The sequence below is a fragment of the Mauremys reevesii genome, linkage group 3, assembly GCF_016161935.1.
Source record: "Mauremys reevesii isolate NIE-2019 linkage group 3, ASM1616193v1, whole genome shotgun sequence".
Classification (NCBI taxonomy): Eukaryota; Metazoa; Chordata; order Testudines; family Geoemydidae; genus Mauremys; species Mauremys reevesii.
Window position 1 is genome coordinate 79,774,518 of NC_052625.1, and position 15,121 is coordinate 79,789,638.

At 49.2% G+C, this 15,121-nt stretch overlaps 1 long non-coding RNA gene across 1 annotated transcript; it reads left to right on the top strand.

Moving 5' to 3' along the window:
- Positions 1-6,360: 6,360 nt before the first annotated feature.
- Positions 6,361-7,124, top strand: LOC120400466. Its single transcript, XR_005595826.1, has 3 exons — positions 6,361-6,425; positions 6,754-6,901; positions 7,081-7,124. It is a non-coding gene; the product is annotated as an uncharacterized LOC120400466 (long non-coding RNA).
- Positions 7,125-15,121: the final 7,997 nt, after the last annotated feature.

The following is a 15,121-nucleotide window of genomic DNA, read 5'->3' on the forward strand; positions in this document are numbered from 1 at the left end:
AGCACATCCGAACCTGGAGAGGTTTCGGCTGCATGCTTTCAACGCAGAATTGGAAAAGCGGAACCTCCAGCCAACTCTCCACAGAGTTTTGGGGGTACATCCTCTCCCCAGAAGATGTTATGATTGATCCAAATAAGGTGGAAGCCATTGATAAATGGGGCGAAGTTGGAAGTCCTCAAGAAGTGCAGCGCTTCCTAGACTTCACTCATCCTGTGAAATTGAGACATGCTGGCTCTCAGTGAAGCTTAGATGGAAAACCACGCACCTCACGCAGAGGTTGGAACCACCCACTCCCAGGTTGTCCTGAGGAGCCATGGTTTCTCCAGGAGCTGGGTAAAGGGACAAATTTCCAATCTAAGGCTCATTTGGGCAAGGGACAAGTGGAAGACAGATTTCAAAACACACGATGGACATTTTAACGGTCTGATATGCTCTTTCAGCTAACTAACGGTCCCCTGACCTTGAAACACTTAATCAGTCATGTATTTGGGGACAGTGTCATCTATTGGGGTGACATACGTCTCTTTTTGGAGAAACCAGAGCAGCACGCGCAGCACATCTGAACCTGGACAGGTTTCGGCTGCATGGTTTCAACGCAGAATTGGAAAAGCGGAACCTCCAGCCAACTCTCCACAGAGTTTTGGGGATACATCCTCTCCCCAGAAGATGTTATGATTGATCCAAATAAGGTGGAAGCCATTGATAAATGGGGCGAAGTTGGAAGTCCTCAAGAAGTGCAGCGCTTCCTAGACTTCACTCATCCTGTGAAATCGAGACATGCTGGCTCTCAGTGAAGCTTAGACGGAAAACCACGCACCCCACACAGAAGTTGGAACCACCCACTCCGAGGTTGTCCTGAGGAGCCATGATTTCTCCAGGAGCTGGGTAAAGGGACAAATTTCCAATCTAAGGCTCGTTTGGGCAAGGGACAAATGGAAGACAGATTTCAAAACACACGATGGACATTTTAACGGTCTGATATGCTATTTGAGCTAACTAACGGTCCCCTGACCTTGAAACACTTAATCAGTGATGTATTTGGGGACAGTGTCATCTATTGGGGTGACATACGTCTCTTTTTGGAGAACCCAGAGCAGCACGCGCAGCACATCCGAACCTGGAGAGGTTTCGGCTGCATGGTTTCAACGCAGAATTGGAAAAGCGGAACCTCCAGCCAACTCTCCACAGAGTTTTGGGGGTACATCCTCTCCCCAGAAGATGTTATGATTGATCCAAATAAGGTGGAAGCCATTGATAAATGGGGCGAAGTTGGAAGTCCTCAAGAAGTGCAGCGCTTCCTAGACTTCACTCATCCTGTGAAATCGAGACATGCTGGCTCTCAGTGAAGCTTAGATGGAAAACCACGCACCCCACACAGAGGTTGGAACCACCCATTCCCAGGGGGTCCTGAGGAGCCATGATTTCTCCAGGAGCTGGGTAAAGGGACAAATTTCCAATCTAAGGCTTGTTTGTGCAAGGGACAAATGGAAGACAGATTTCAAAACACATGATGGACATTTTAACGGTCTGATATGCTATTTGAGCTAACTAACGGTCCCCTGACCTTGAAACACTTAATCAGTGATGTATTTGGGGACAGTGTCATCTATTGGGGTGACATACGTCTCTTTCTGGAGAACCCAGAGCAGCACGCGCAGCACATCCAAACCTGGAGAGGTTTTGGCTGCATGGTCTCAAGGCAGAATTGGAAAAGCGGAACCTCCAGCCAACTCTCCACAGAGTTTTGGGGGTACATCCTCTCCCCAGAAGATGTTATGATTGATCCAAATAAGGTGGAAGCCATTGATAAATGGGGTGAAGTTGGAAGTCCTCAAGAAGTGCAGCGCTTCCTAGACTTCACTCATCCTGTGAAATCGAGACATGCTGGCTCTCAGTGAAGCTTAGACGGAAAACCACGCACCCCACACAGAGGTTGGAACCACCCACTGCCAGGTTGTCCTGAGGAGCCATGGTTTCTCCAGGAGCTGGGTAAAGGGACAAATTTCCAATCTAAGGCTCATTTGGGCAAGGGACAAATGGAAGACAGATTTCAAAACACACGATGGACATTTTAACGGTCTGATATGCTATTTGAGCTAACTAACGGTCCCCTGACCTTGAAACACTTAATCAGTCATGTATTTGGGGACAGTGTCATCTATTGGGGTGACATACGTCTCTTTTTGGAGAACCCAGAGCAGCACGCGCAGCACATCCGAACCTGGACAGGTTTCGGCTGCATGGTTTCAACGCAGAATTCGAAAAGCGGAACCTCCAGCCAACTCTCCACAGAGTTTTGGGGATACATCCTCTCCCCAGAAGATGTTATGATTGATCCAAATAAGGTGGAAGCCATTGATAAATGGGGCGAAGTTGGAAGTCCTCAAGAAGTGCAGCGCTTCCTAGACTTCACTCATCCTGTGAAATCGAGACATGCTGGCTCTCAGTGAAGCTTAGATGGAAAACCACGCACCCCACACAGAGGTTGGAACCACCCACTCCCAGGTTGTCCTGAGGAGCCATGATTTCTCCAGGAGCTGGGTAAAGGGACAAATTTCCAATCTAAGGCTCGTTTGGGCAAGGGACAAATGGAAAACAGATTTCAAAACACACGATGGACATTTTAACGGTCTGATATGCTATTTGAGCTAACTAACGGTCCCCTGACCTTGGAACACTTCATCAGTGATGTATTTGGGGACAGTGTCATCTATTGGGGTGACATACGTCTCTTTTTGGAGAACCCAGAGCAGCACGCGCAGCACATCCGAACCTGGAGAGGTTTCGGCTGCATGCTTTCAACGCAGAATTGGAAAAGCGGAACCTCCAGCCAACTCTCCACAGAGTTTTGGGGATACATCCTCTCCCCAGAAGATGTTATGATTGATCCAAATAAGGTGGAAGCCATTGATAAATGGGGCGAAGTTGGAAGTCCTCAAGAAGTGCAGCGCTTCCTAGACTTCACTCATCCTGTGAAATCGAGACATGCTGGCGCTCAGTGAAGCTTACACGGAAAACCACGCACCCCACACAGAGGTTGGAACCACCCACTCCCAGGTTGTCCTGAGGAGCCATGATTTCTCCAGGAGCTGGGTAAAGGGACAAATTTCCAATCTAAGGCTGGTTTGGGCAAGGGACAAATGGAAGACAGATTTCAAAACACACGATGGACATTTTAACAGTCTGATATGCTATTTGAGCTAACTAACGGTCCCCTGACCTTGAAACACTTCATCAGTGATGTATTTGGGGACAGTGTCATCTATTGGGGTGACATACGTCTCTTTTTGGAGAACCCAGAGCAGCACGCGTAGCACAACCGAACCTGGAGAGGTTTCGGCTGCATGGTTTCAACGCAGAATTGGAAAAGCGGAACGTCCAGCCAACTCTCCACAGAGTTTTGGGGGTACATCCTCTCCCCAGAAGATGTTATGATTGATCCAAATAAGGTGGAAGCCATTGATAAATGGGGCGAAGTTGGAAGTCCTCAAGAAGTGCAGCGCTTCCTAGACTTCACTCATCCTGTGAAATCGAGACATGCTGGCTCTCAGTGAAGCTTAGATGGAAAACCACGCACCCCACACAGAGGTTGGAACCACCCACTCCCAGGCTATCCTGAGGAGCCATGATTTCTCCAGGAGCTGGGTAAAGGGACAAATTTCCAATCTAAGGCTCGTTTGGGCAAGGGACAAATGGAAGACAGATTTCAAAACACACGATGGACATTTTAACGGTCTGATATGCTATTTGAGCTAACTAACGGTCCCCTGACCTTGGAACACTTCATCAGTGATGTATTTGGGGACAGTGTCATCTATTGGGGTGACATACGTCTCTTTTTGGAGAACCCAGAGCAGCACGCGCAGCACATCCGAACCTGGAGAGGTTTCGGCTGCATGGTTTCAACGCAGAATTGGAAAAGCGGAACCTCCAGCCAACTCTCCACAGAGTTTTGGGGGTACATCCTCTCCCCAGAAGATGTTATGATTGATCCAAATAAGGTGGAAGCCATTGATAAATGGGGCGAAGTTGGAAGTCCTCAAGAAGTGCAGCGCTTCCTAGACTTCACTCATCCTGTGAAATCGAGACATGCTGGCTCTCAGTGAAGCTTAGATGGAAAACCACGCACCCCACACAGAGGTTGGAACCACCCATTCCCAGGGGGTCCTGAGGAGCCATGATTTCTCCAGGAGCTGGGTAAAGGGACAAATTTCCAATCTAAGGCCTGTTTGGGCAAGGGACAAATGGAAAACAGATTTCAAAACACACGATGGACATTTTAACGGTCTGATATGCTATTTGAGGTAACTAACGGTCCCCTGACCTTGGAACACTTCATCCGTGAGGTATGTGGGGACAGTGTCATCTATTGGGGTGACATACGTCTCTTTTGGAGAACCCAGAGCAGCACGCGCAGCACATCCGAACCTGGAGAGGTTTCGCTGCATGCTTTCAACGCAGAATTGGAAAAGCGGAACCTCCAGCCAACTCTCCACAGAGTTTTGGGGTACATCCTCTCCCAGAAGATGTTATGATTGATCCAAATAAGGTGGAAGCCATTGATAAATGGGGCGAAGTTGGAAGTCCTCAAGAAGTGCAGCGCTTCCTAGACTTCACTCATCCTGTGAAATTGAGACATGCTGGCTCTCAGTGAAGCTTAGATGGAAAACCACGCACCTCACGCAGAGGTTGGAACCACCCACTCCCAGGTTGTCCTGAGGAGCCATGGTTTCTCCAGGAGCTGGGTAAAGGGACAAATTTCCAATCTAAGGCTCATTTGGGCAAGGGACAAGTGGAAGACAGATTTCAAAACACACGATGGACATTTTAACGGTCTGATATGCTCTTTCAGCTAACTAACGGTCCCCTGACCTTGAAACACTTAATCAGTCATGTATTTGGGGACAGTGTCATCTATTGGGGTGACATACGTCTCTTTTTGGAGAAACCAGAGCAGCACGCGAGCACATCTGAACCTGGACAGGTTTCGCTGCATGGTTTCAACGCAGAATTGGAAAAGCGGAACCTCCAGCCAACTCTCCACAGAGTTTTGGGGATACATCCTCTCCCAGAAGATGTTATGATTGATCCAAATAAGGTGGAAGCCATTGATAAATGGGGCGAAGTTGGAAGTCCTCAAGAAGTGCAGCGCTCCTAGACTTCACTCATCCTGTGAAATCGAGACATGCTGGCTCTCAGTGAAGCTTAGATGGAAAACCACGCACCCCACACAGAAGTTGGAACCACCCACTCCGAGGTTGTCCTGAGGAGCCATGATTTCTCCAGGAGCTGGGTAAAGGGACAAATTTCCAATCTAAGGCCTGTTTGGGCAAGGGACAAATGGAAGACAGATTTCAAAACACACGATGGACATTTTAACGGTCTGATATGCTATTTGAGCTAACTAACGGTCCCCTGACCTTGAAACACTTAATCAGTGATGTATTTGGGGACAGTGTCATCTATTGGGGTGACATACGTCTCTTTTTGGAGAACCCAGAGCAGCACGCGCAGCACATCCGAACCTGGCGAGGTTTCGGCTGCATGGTTTCAACGCAGAATTGGAAAAGCGGAACCTCCAGCCAACTCTCCACAGAGTTTTGGGGTACATCCTCTCCCAGAAGATGTTATGATTGATCCAAATAAGGTGGAAGCCATTGATAAATGGGGCGAAGTTGGAAGTCCTCAAGAAGTGCAGCGCTTCCTAGACTTCACTCATCCTGTGAAATCGAGACATGCTGGCTCTCAGTGAAGCTTAGATGGAAAACCACGCACCCCACACAGAGGTTGGAACCACCCATTCCCAGGGGGTCCTGAGGAGCCATGATTTCTCCAGGAGCTGGGTAAAGGGACAAATTTCCAATCTAAGGCTTGTTTGTGCAAGGGACAAATGGAAGACAGATTTCAAAACACATGATGGACATTTTAACGGTCTGATATGCTATTTGAGCTAACTAACGGTCCCCTGACCTTGAAACACTTAATCAGTGATGTATTTGGGGACAGTGTCATCTATTGGGGTGACATACGTCTCTTTCTGGAGAACCCAGAGCAGCACGCGCAGCACATCCAAACCTGGAGAGGTTTTGGCTGCATGGTCTCAAGGCAGAATTGGAAAAGCGGAACCTCCAGCCAACTCTCCACAGAGTTTTGGGGGTACATCCTCTCCCCAGAAGATGTTATGATTGATCCAAATAAGGTGGAAGCCATTGATAAATGGGGTGAAGTTGGAAGTCCTCAAGAAGTGCAGCGCTTCCTAGACTTCACTCATCCTGTGAAATCGAGACATGCTGGCTCTCAGTGAAGCTTAGACGGAAAACCACGCACCCCACACAGAGGTTGGAACCACCCACTGCCAGGTTGTCCTGAGGAGCCATGATTTCTCCAGGAGCTGTGTAAAGGGCACTGGGATCAGCCTCTCAAAGGTAGGGGAGGGTCGTGTGAGGAGAGGGTCTGAGAGGAGGAGCGTGGGCTAGGCTCTGTATTTGGGCTTGGCAGGGATCGAGAGAAGGGAGAGGGCTGTTAGAGGGCAATGCGAGGTGGGAGGGGGGTCGGAGATGGGGCAAGGCCTGAAAAGTTCAGCTGCTTTAGATCAACTGTGCCAGAGAATCAGTGGTTGAAGTGACTGAAAGCTCTGAGCTGGGGCTGGCCAAAATCCTCCTCCTCAGATGGGAACATCCCAAAAGTCTGCAGAAGCTCAGCCTCTGAGGTGAACGTTGTGGCCCAAACCTCTCTCTGCTCTGTACCTCACAGGATTCCAGCTGGCTGTTCCAGTCCAAGAGGACACCTGTGCCACCGAAGTCTCCGAGCACCTGGGCAGTGAAGTGCCACTTAATCCCGCTGTGATGCACAGACCTTGCCCTGGCTGTCTGCACAGGGCTGAATTTCACCCCTTCCGAGTGTAAGGAAATAATTGGCTGAAGGCCTTTTTCTTTCTGGATGTCTGTCTAGTGGGAAAGAACCATGGGGATTTGTAACCTGTTTCGCTCCCATGCCTGGTGCTTCAATGATGCAGAGAAGGGCTGATGCATTGGTTGATTTCCCCACCTTTTAATCTACTCTCTTCTTCTCTTTTAACAGGTATTCTAAGGGCCCCCCGTGCATCATATGCGCATTCTTCGGGGTGCAGATGGCATCAGACCTGCACCTGAATAAATAATAGGGACTGAAATATGCAGACACTAAAGTTCTGCAGCCAAATTCTCAGGAACCTTCCTCTTCCATGTAGGATCAGGATTTTGTTTTGAATTGTTTTATTTTTTAAAAAAGTGCTAAGCAGATGCTACCCTGTAAGAAGAGGAAACAGAAGCAAAAAGTGAAAGACTGTTACTAAAACCAATGAACAGCTGCAGAGAGTGGAGACCCGGCAAAGCAGACAAATGAATACTGTGAGTAAATAACCTGAAAGCAAATGGGGAAGAAAACCTCCTCTGGGTAATTGTGGCTCTTGGGGCAAAAATCGGGTTCCTGGTACGTAGCCTGGCTGAGATCATCCCTTTTCCCTGGGATTCAAATGTCATTCTCTGTGTGGTGTCCTTATTTTATTCCTAGGGAAAGGATCCCCAAAGGAGGTGTAAGGATCCGGGACTCTAGTGTCTGCCAGAAGCTTCAGCCACCTTCACAGGTAGAAGTCACTGGCTTTCCTACAATGCCACTAGTGCTCTTCCTGCTCTCCAGATCTGCTCCCTCCAGCTGGAGAGAGACACCCCTTAACTCCCTGAGTCCTGATTTCCTGCCATTCAAGGGGCTGAGGGTTTGCATTGCCCCCACCCCAACCATCCGAGACTTTTCCTATGGGAATCTCCCCAGAGCAGGGGAGAAATCTGTTCTTCCATTAGAACCAGTCTGCTCAGTAAATCCACCCACACTGACCTCATCTCAGCTGCTTTATTTATCCAACATTAGTGGTATCTTTGGAAAACCCTTAGCGTGTTGGGGTGTGAGGTGGAGCAGGGGATGCAGGAGCTCCAGCAGATTCCCCTGAAGGACACCACCCTGTCTTTCTCTGGTCAGGTTAGAGCTCGCCCTCCATTGCGGAGGTGAAGACCGGATGGGAGCTGCTGGATTGACCTTGATGTGCCATGTCCTTGTGTGGATGAAGGACCTACATCTCAGGGGTGGCCAGCAGCAGATGTAACACACGTGTCCAGGAATGGGCTAAATAACCTACATTGAGAGGTAAGTAAAATCATGGCCACATGTAGACATCACAGGAATTGGTGGGGATTGACCCAGGGTCCTTCAGCACAAGCCCCTCTCATTCACTGTCAACAAATCCAGCTCCACCCACTAGACCACACCCCATTCCAGAGCCCCAGAACCCAGGAGCCCTGATTCTCAGACCCAGGCCTCACATCACAAGGCCAAACCTCCTCCCATTATGGGTGTTGCAGAAGGGACCATTGGCAAAAAAATACCCTCTATATTCCCCCTGTCAGAGACTGCAGCCACGGGTGACAAGTGAATGAGCTGAGATCTCCCCTGTGGGAATCCAAGGGGCTGCACATTTGGGGTTTCACAGGGACGGCCTCTGGCAGCCATTGACAGAGTGTTCCTGGGAGGAGATTTTCCATCTCTAACAAAGGGTTTCTGTTCCCCCAGATCTCAGCCGCTCAGCAGAACGCGGGAGAGCCGAGTGCTGATGGGCTAGAGGGTCCCAGGAGTCGCTGTGCAGCAGGGGCAGGGTCTGCAGTCACCGTGGGCCACACCCTGCGCTCCAGACAACCCAGGCTGGTTCCCTGGATTGCAAAGGGGACTCTGGCTTGGGGAATCGGTGCTGGTGCCTGTGTCCACAGCTGAGATGTTTTCCTGCGGCTACTGAATGGTCCAAGAATCGCCGTGAAAGCAAGAGGAGAATGGACATTAGAGAGCGAGGCCGGGACCTCTGCGGGGCTGCTGCAGTCAAACATCCACAGCCAGAAGAGAGACGATGGGAAACGCGCTTCGCTGGCTGGCCACAGCCGCAGCAGCTGTCTCAGAAAGCTCTGCTCATGCTCCAGCCAACAGAGGCAGGACGAAGAGCCACACAGGGAGAGCCTGGGTTGCAATTAGCAAGTCGCGGTTTTTTCAGTGGATTATGCTGCCCTGACCGTCTATTTCCTGCAATGTGCACATCCAGCCTCCCTGGCTGACCTCAATGGGAGTTAGGTTCTCCGTACCCACAGGACAGGGCTGGCCTTACCATGAGGCGAACTGAGGCGGCTGCCGCAGGTGCCAAACTCTGGCAGGGCACCACTAGGACCCAGAGCGTAGAAAATTTTGTCTGGTGCTGGTGCATATATTTTCTCTCTGCTGTAGATGCACAGAGCTTGTGGAGTCCTGTGCTGGAGGAAGGGGGCACAAGAGACATAACAGACAGGCAGGAGAAACGGGGAGAGGGAATAACAGAAAGCAACAGGAGCTGCAGGGAGAGAGAGGAGGAGGAGCCTCTAATGTACCTCTTGAGCACCCCCAGGAGTCTGGACTAACACCAGCTTGTCAGGGAGCTTCCTATTTCCTGCTGCTTCCCTGAACCCGCTTGAGGAGAACAGGCAGTCAACTGAAGTTGTAGGAGCCGAGTAGGCCCTTAAGACGCTGATCTCTTCCCTCGCTCAGACCCCGCTACCAGCCTGCTTATTTGTCACTCTAGCTGGCACAGAACAGCAGTCATGAGTGAAAGAAGAAAACGCCCCTCTGGGGCAGCATTCAGAAAAAGCAAGAAAGCAAAGGAAGCTTTTCTGTCTAAGCAGGAAGGAGCTCTCCTGAGATACAGAGACACAAATGTTCACGGTGAGCCTTCCGGCCCCAGTGAGGATGTGAGTGGTGAGGAGATGCCTGATCTTCCAGGTAGTCAGAGTGCAGGTGACCTGACAGCTACTGCAGCATCCATATCTCCATCTCAGATGGATGTAACCATGTACATTCCTGAAGAAAAGTGTAGATCAGAGAAGAGTGTGGTGGAGGCACAAGAAACAGCTGCTGCTGAGTTCAGTTCCTTAAATCTAGATGATCCAGGACTGTGGACCCACTTGAGCAGTAGCCTGAGGGACTTCCTCGTACTGCCTGGGCCACAGCGAGTGAAAAACTTCATGTTCCCCAAAGACAATGAAAATAGAAGTTTCCATCCACCACATTCCTGGTGTGAAATCCCCAATGGTGACAAAGCGGAGAGGCCATGGCTTATGTACTGTGATAGACCCAGGCCAGTTTGGTAAAGCGGAATAGCAGAAGGCAGATATACTGGCCACTGGATTAACAGTTTTCTGTTCCCTGACTGACCAGAGCAGGGGCTGCTCCAGGCTAATGAGAACACCTGTCTCTAATTAACCTGTAATGAGTCAGGTGAGGCCATTAAGCTAATGTGACCACCTGACTCTAATTAAGGCCCTGCTGATACTATACAAAGGGCTCACTCCAGTCAGGCAGGGGAGTCAGGGAGCCAGAGGAGAGGAAGTGCGGCTGAAGGGCTGGTTACTGAAGACACCCTCAAACCATCGTTAAGGGAGCCCTAAGCTAAAGAAGGTGAAGAAGGGAGAAGCAGGAGAGCGGTGGGGAAGTGTCCCAGGGAAATGTAGCAACTCTGGCAGTGAAAGGTCGGCTGCCAACAACTGCTACCATTAGGGTCCCTGGGCTGGAAACCGGAGTAGAGGGCAGGCCCGGGTTCCCCCCAACCCACCACTACAGGAACAGCTCCTGGGAGGGGAAGTCAGGTCCCTGTCAGGACAGGAGGCTGAACAGAGACTGTGGGAGTTCTCTCACCAACCTCCTTGCAGCCTATGATGAAAAGGGCTCAGTAGACTGTAACCCTGACCCTGGAGAGAGAAGGGCTACGTGGAGGGTCACAGTGAGCCACTGAGGCAGCATAAACCGCCTAGAAGCGCAGGACCCACGGGAGCAAGGGCAGAGCTCTGCCACAGTACTCAAAACCCCAGAATGCTGCACACTGTTTTTGTTGCAAACTCTTCCAGTCTAATGTTCCAGCCACACTGAGTTCTACAGGAACAAAGGACTGGACAAATCTGGCTAGAAATGTGGCATGCCACGAGAAGGCAGCCAATCAGCAGAGAGCATCCAGAGGTGGAAAGAGTTTGAGATGAGCCTAAGGTTAAAGGCCACCAGAGATGATGAGCATCAAGGGAAGATGGCATCAGAGTTCTGAAAAGGCTCTTTGCCATTGTGAGGGGGCTTGCTACCCAAAACCTAGCACCGCGCGGCACTTCAGATCAGCTGCATGTGGTTTGGACAGTACTTGCTTTTTAGGCAAAACAATGAATGATGCAATCTGAAGCTGGTATTGCGTCATACATGATATGCATTGCATCATGTTATTCCTAGACGTCATGGATGATGCAATCGTAACGAAGCTTACATCACTCTGCTGAACAAATTGCCCTATATCAGCTCTAGAAATCATACAGTGTTGTGCTCTCTTATTTGTCAGTGTTTGATTTTGCAAAGGGACACATTTCTGTTTAGCCAAAGTGAGCAGAGATGCCTCGTACTTGTGTGAACAGTGCAGATAACTTCTGCTATGTTTGTGGTGAAGTGACTTTTGCATCACAAAAGCGCAGTATAACCACTATGGTTAAGAAAGCCTATCACCTTTATTTTGTCGGCAAAATTGGAGATCAGGACAAGAGGTGGGCCCCACATATATGCTGCAACACTTGTGCAACAAATCTTTGCCAGTGGTTGAACAGGAAAAGGAAATCTATGCTTTTTGCAGTGCCAGTGATTTGGAGAGAGCCAACAGATCATACCAGCAATTGTTACTTCTGCATGGTGCCTCCAGTTGGGAAAGGTGTGTCAAAGAAGAAAAAGTGGACTGTGCATTATCCAAACATTCCATGAGCTATACGCCCAGTACCCACGGAGAAGGACTGCCGGTTCCTGATGCACCAGAATCATTCTCACTTGAGTCAGATGAGGAAGAGGAAGAGGATGAAACTTCTGGTCCTGAACCATCAATGTCACAGGACCCACATTTTCTCCCATCCTCCTCCTCTGAACCACACCTCATAACACAAGGTGAACTGAATGACCTTGTCAGGGATTTGGAACTACCCAAGAGTAAGCCAGAGCTGTTGGGCTCCAGACTACAGCAGTGGAATCTCCTGGCAGGTGATGTTAGGGTTTCCATGTTCCGTGACCGTCAAAAGGATCTTGTCCCATTCTTCTTCATGGAAGGTGATCTTGTAGCCTGCAACAACATCGATGGTGTGATGGCAGCCCTCAACATCGTTCACGATCCAGATGAGTGGAGACTGTTCATTGATTCATCGAAGACGAGTCTTAAAGCTGTTTTACTGCATAATGGCAATGTTTTGCCATCAATTCCAGTTGGTCATGCAGTCCATATGAAGGAAACCTATGACAACGTGAAACAACTTTTGAGGTGCATAAACTATGACCAACGTCAGTGGCATCTTTGTGGCATTTTGAAGGTTGTTGCTCTCTTGCTTGGTCTGCAGACTGGATACACAAAGTACTGCTGTTTTCTCTGCGAATGGGATAGTCGTGCAAGAGATTCCTACTACATCAAGAAAGATTGGCCACTCTGACAGTCATTGGAGCCTGGGAGGAAAAGTGTTCAGCATCCACCACTTGTTGAATCAAGGAAGATTTTGTTACCGCCCTTACACATCAAGCTGGGTCTGATGAAGAACTTTGTCAAGGCCATTGACAAAACACAAGCAGCTTTCAAGTACCTCCATGGACAATTTCCAAGGTTAAGTGAAGCTAAGATAAAGGAAGGTGTCTTTGTTGGTCCTCAGATTCGTGAACTTCTTTGAGATGATGCATTTGACCATGCACTGCGTGGCAAGGAAAAGACGGCATGGAAAGCCTTCCAATTAGTGGCAATAAATTTTCTTGGAAACAAGAAGGCAGACAACTACAGGTTGTTGGTGGAAAACCTCCTCAAGGCATACAAAAGCCTTGGTTGCAACATGTCACTAAAGATACATTTTTTGCACTCTCATCTAGATTTTTTTCCACCAAACTGCGGAGCAGTGAGCGACGAGCACGGCGAGAGATTTCACCATGACATTGCAACAATGGAGAAACGCTATCAGGGCAAATGGAGCCCATCAATGCTTGCAGACTATTGCTGGACAGTGACAAGAGATGCTCCATTTAATGAATACAAGAGACAAGCCAAGAAGCGCTGAGTAGACACTGAATAGGACTAAACTATGTACATAATAGTTTTTTGCCTTTTGTTTCATAATAAATTTTAGTTAGATAACCCTTTTGCTGATTTTTAAAGTGTTACATAAACAGGACAGGTGAAATATTATCATGTAAAGCAACCATAAACACATGAAAAGACCTAGGTTTACAATTTATGATTAATACTCTACTATCTACACAATATACATAGACATAAAATGTAAAAACTTATATATCTAAGAAACAGTAGCCAATCAGTTGTTTTAATTGTCATATTTGAATTCAGCACATCAAAATACATAATAAATACCACTTTTTATCTCTGAAGCAGACGACTTCTCAAAAATTGCAGACCAGTGTAATTCATAATAAATTACTATTCATCAGAAGAAAGAAAGAACGTCCTAATTCTTACATCTCCTGCTTTCTTTGTATGTGACAGTCTTCCTTAGATCATAGGGGCTTTGTATCAGGGAGTGTCCTTACTTTCTCTGTCTTGTAAAGTGCACACTAGTGACACTGACCAGATAAATAATGGAGACATCGCACACACAAAAAAATAACCAAGCCCTTTGTTATGGAGACTGTTCTCCTCAGTAAAGCAAGCTCTAAACATTAGGAAATGCACAGAGGACTAAAAGGCTGCAAAGTGAAGCACTCTCAAGTTAGGAAATACCAGAATGAGCATTGCCTGTGCAACGTTAACTCTGCAAGAAATGAGGCAGGGATCCTACAGGCAACAGACTCCTTCAATACCCAGCCCCAGAGCAGAAAACCCTGTGCGCTGAATAAGGCAGGGGTCCTGTGGGAAAAAAATACTATGGGATCATGTCATTAAAGTCTGCATCATCCTGCAAATGCGCAAGAGGACTGAATTGAGGCTGCCAGGGCAACACTTCTTTGGACAAGGCTACTGCTCAGGCAGCACCAGTGGGCAACAAATGTGTGATGTGTGTGTGTTTGTGGGGGGGGGGGAGGCTTTCCCAGTGCTCCTCTTTTCACACATTTCCTAAAGAAGCCAACAACATAACTACCCAGAATACACAGTAATGGTGATTCCACCCGCATGGTAATTTGTCACTGAAATTTGATTCAAATCCCACATGGCATGTTTAGAAACAAGGGTTCCAAAAAAGGAGAGGCCTTGTAAAACAGGAAATGTTGATGCTCTGGTGCATTTGTGGTTGTTAAAATTGAATACTGTGACTTTAAATGTTGGGCAGGGTTCCTGGGCGTGCTTGCATGTTGGGGAGCTTGGTAGGGCAGCACACAATCGGGGCATAGCAGCAGCCAGTCAGCAGGTCCCCAGTGAGTTGTGCCTCTCTGTGATAGGCAGTAGCCTGCGTTCTCTCCCTCTGAGTTTTGGGTTCTTATGTGTTATTGTTCTGGCTCTTAAGAAACAAATTAAGGAGACCTTGCGAACGTCCAGCAAAAGTATTTTATGATGTCCTCAGTGACCAGCTCACAATCCCAGCACGATACCAGGTCCCATCCTTTTCACCAGGGGCGGCTCTACGTTTTTGGCCGCCCCAAGCAGTCATGCGCGGGAGGCGCCCCGGAGCCGCAGGAGCAGCGGACCTCCCGCGGGCATGACTGCAGAGGGACCGCTGGTCCCGCGTGGCTCCGCTGGACCTCCCACGGCAGCGGACGGTTCGCGGCTCCGGCGGCTCCGCTTGAGCTGCCGCAGTCATGCCTGCGGGAGGTCCAGCCGAGCCGCGGGACGAGCGCCCCCTCCGCAGTCATGCCTGCGGCAGTTCCGGTCCTCCCGGGGCTCCGGTGGACCTCCCGCAGGCATGACTGCGGCAAGTCCGCCGGCCCAGCCTGCCACCCCCCCCGGCCGCAGGGGACGCCCCCTAGATTTTGCCGCCCTAGGCACCAGCTTGTTTTGCTGGTGCCTAAAGCCGCCCCTGCTTTTCACACACCGGGGTCCCCCACTGTCACCCTAGAGACGGGGACAGAAATAGGGTTTTGG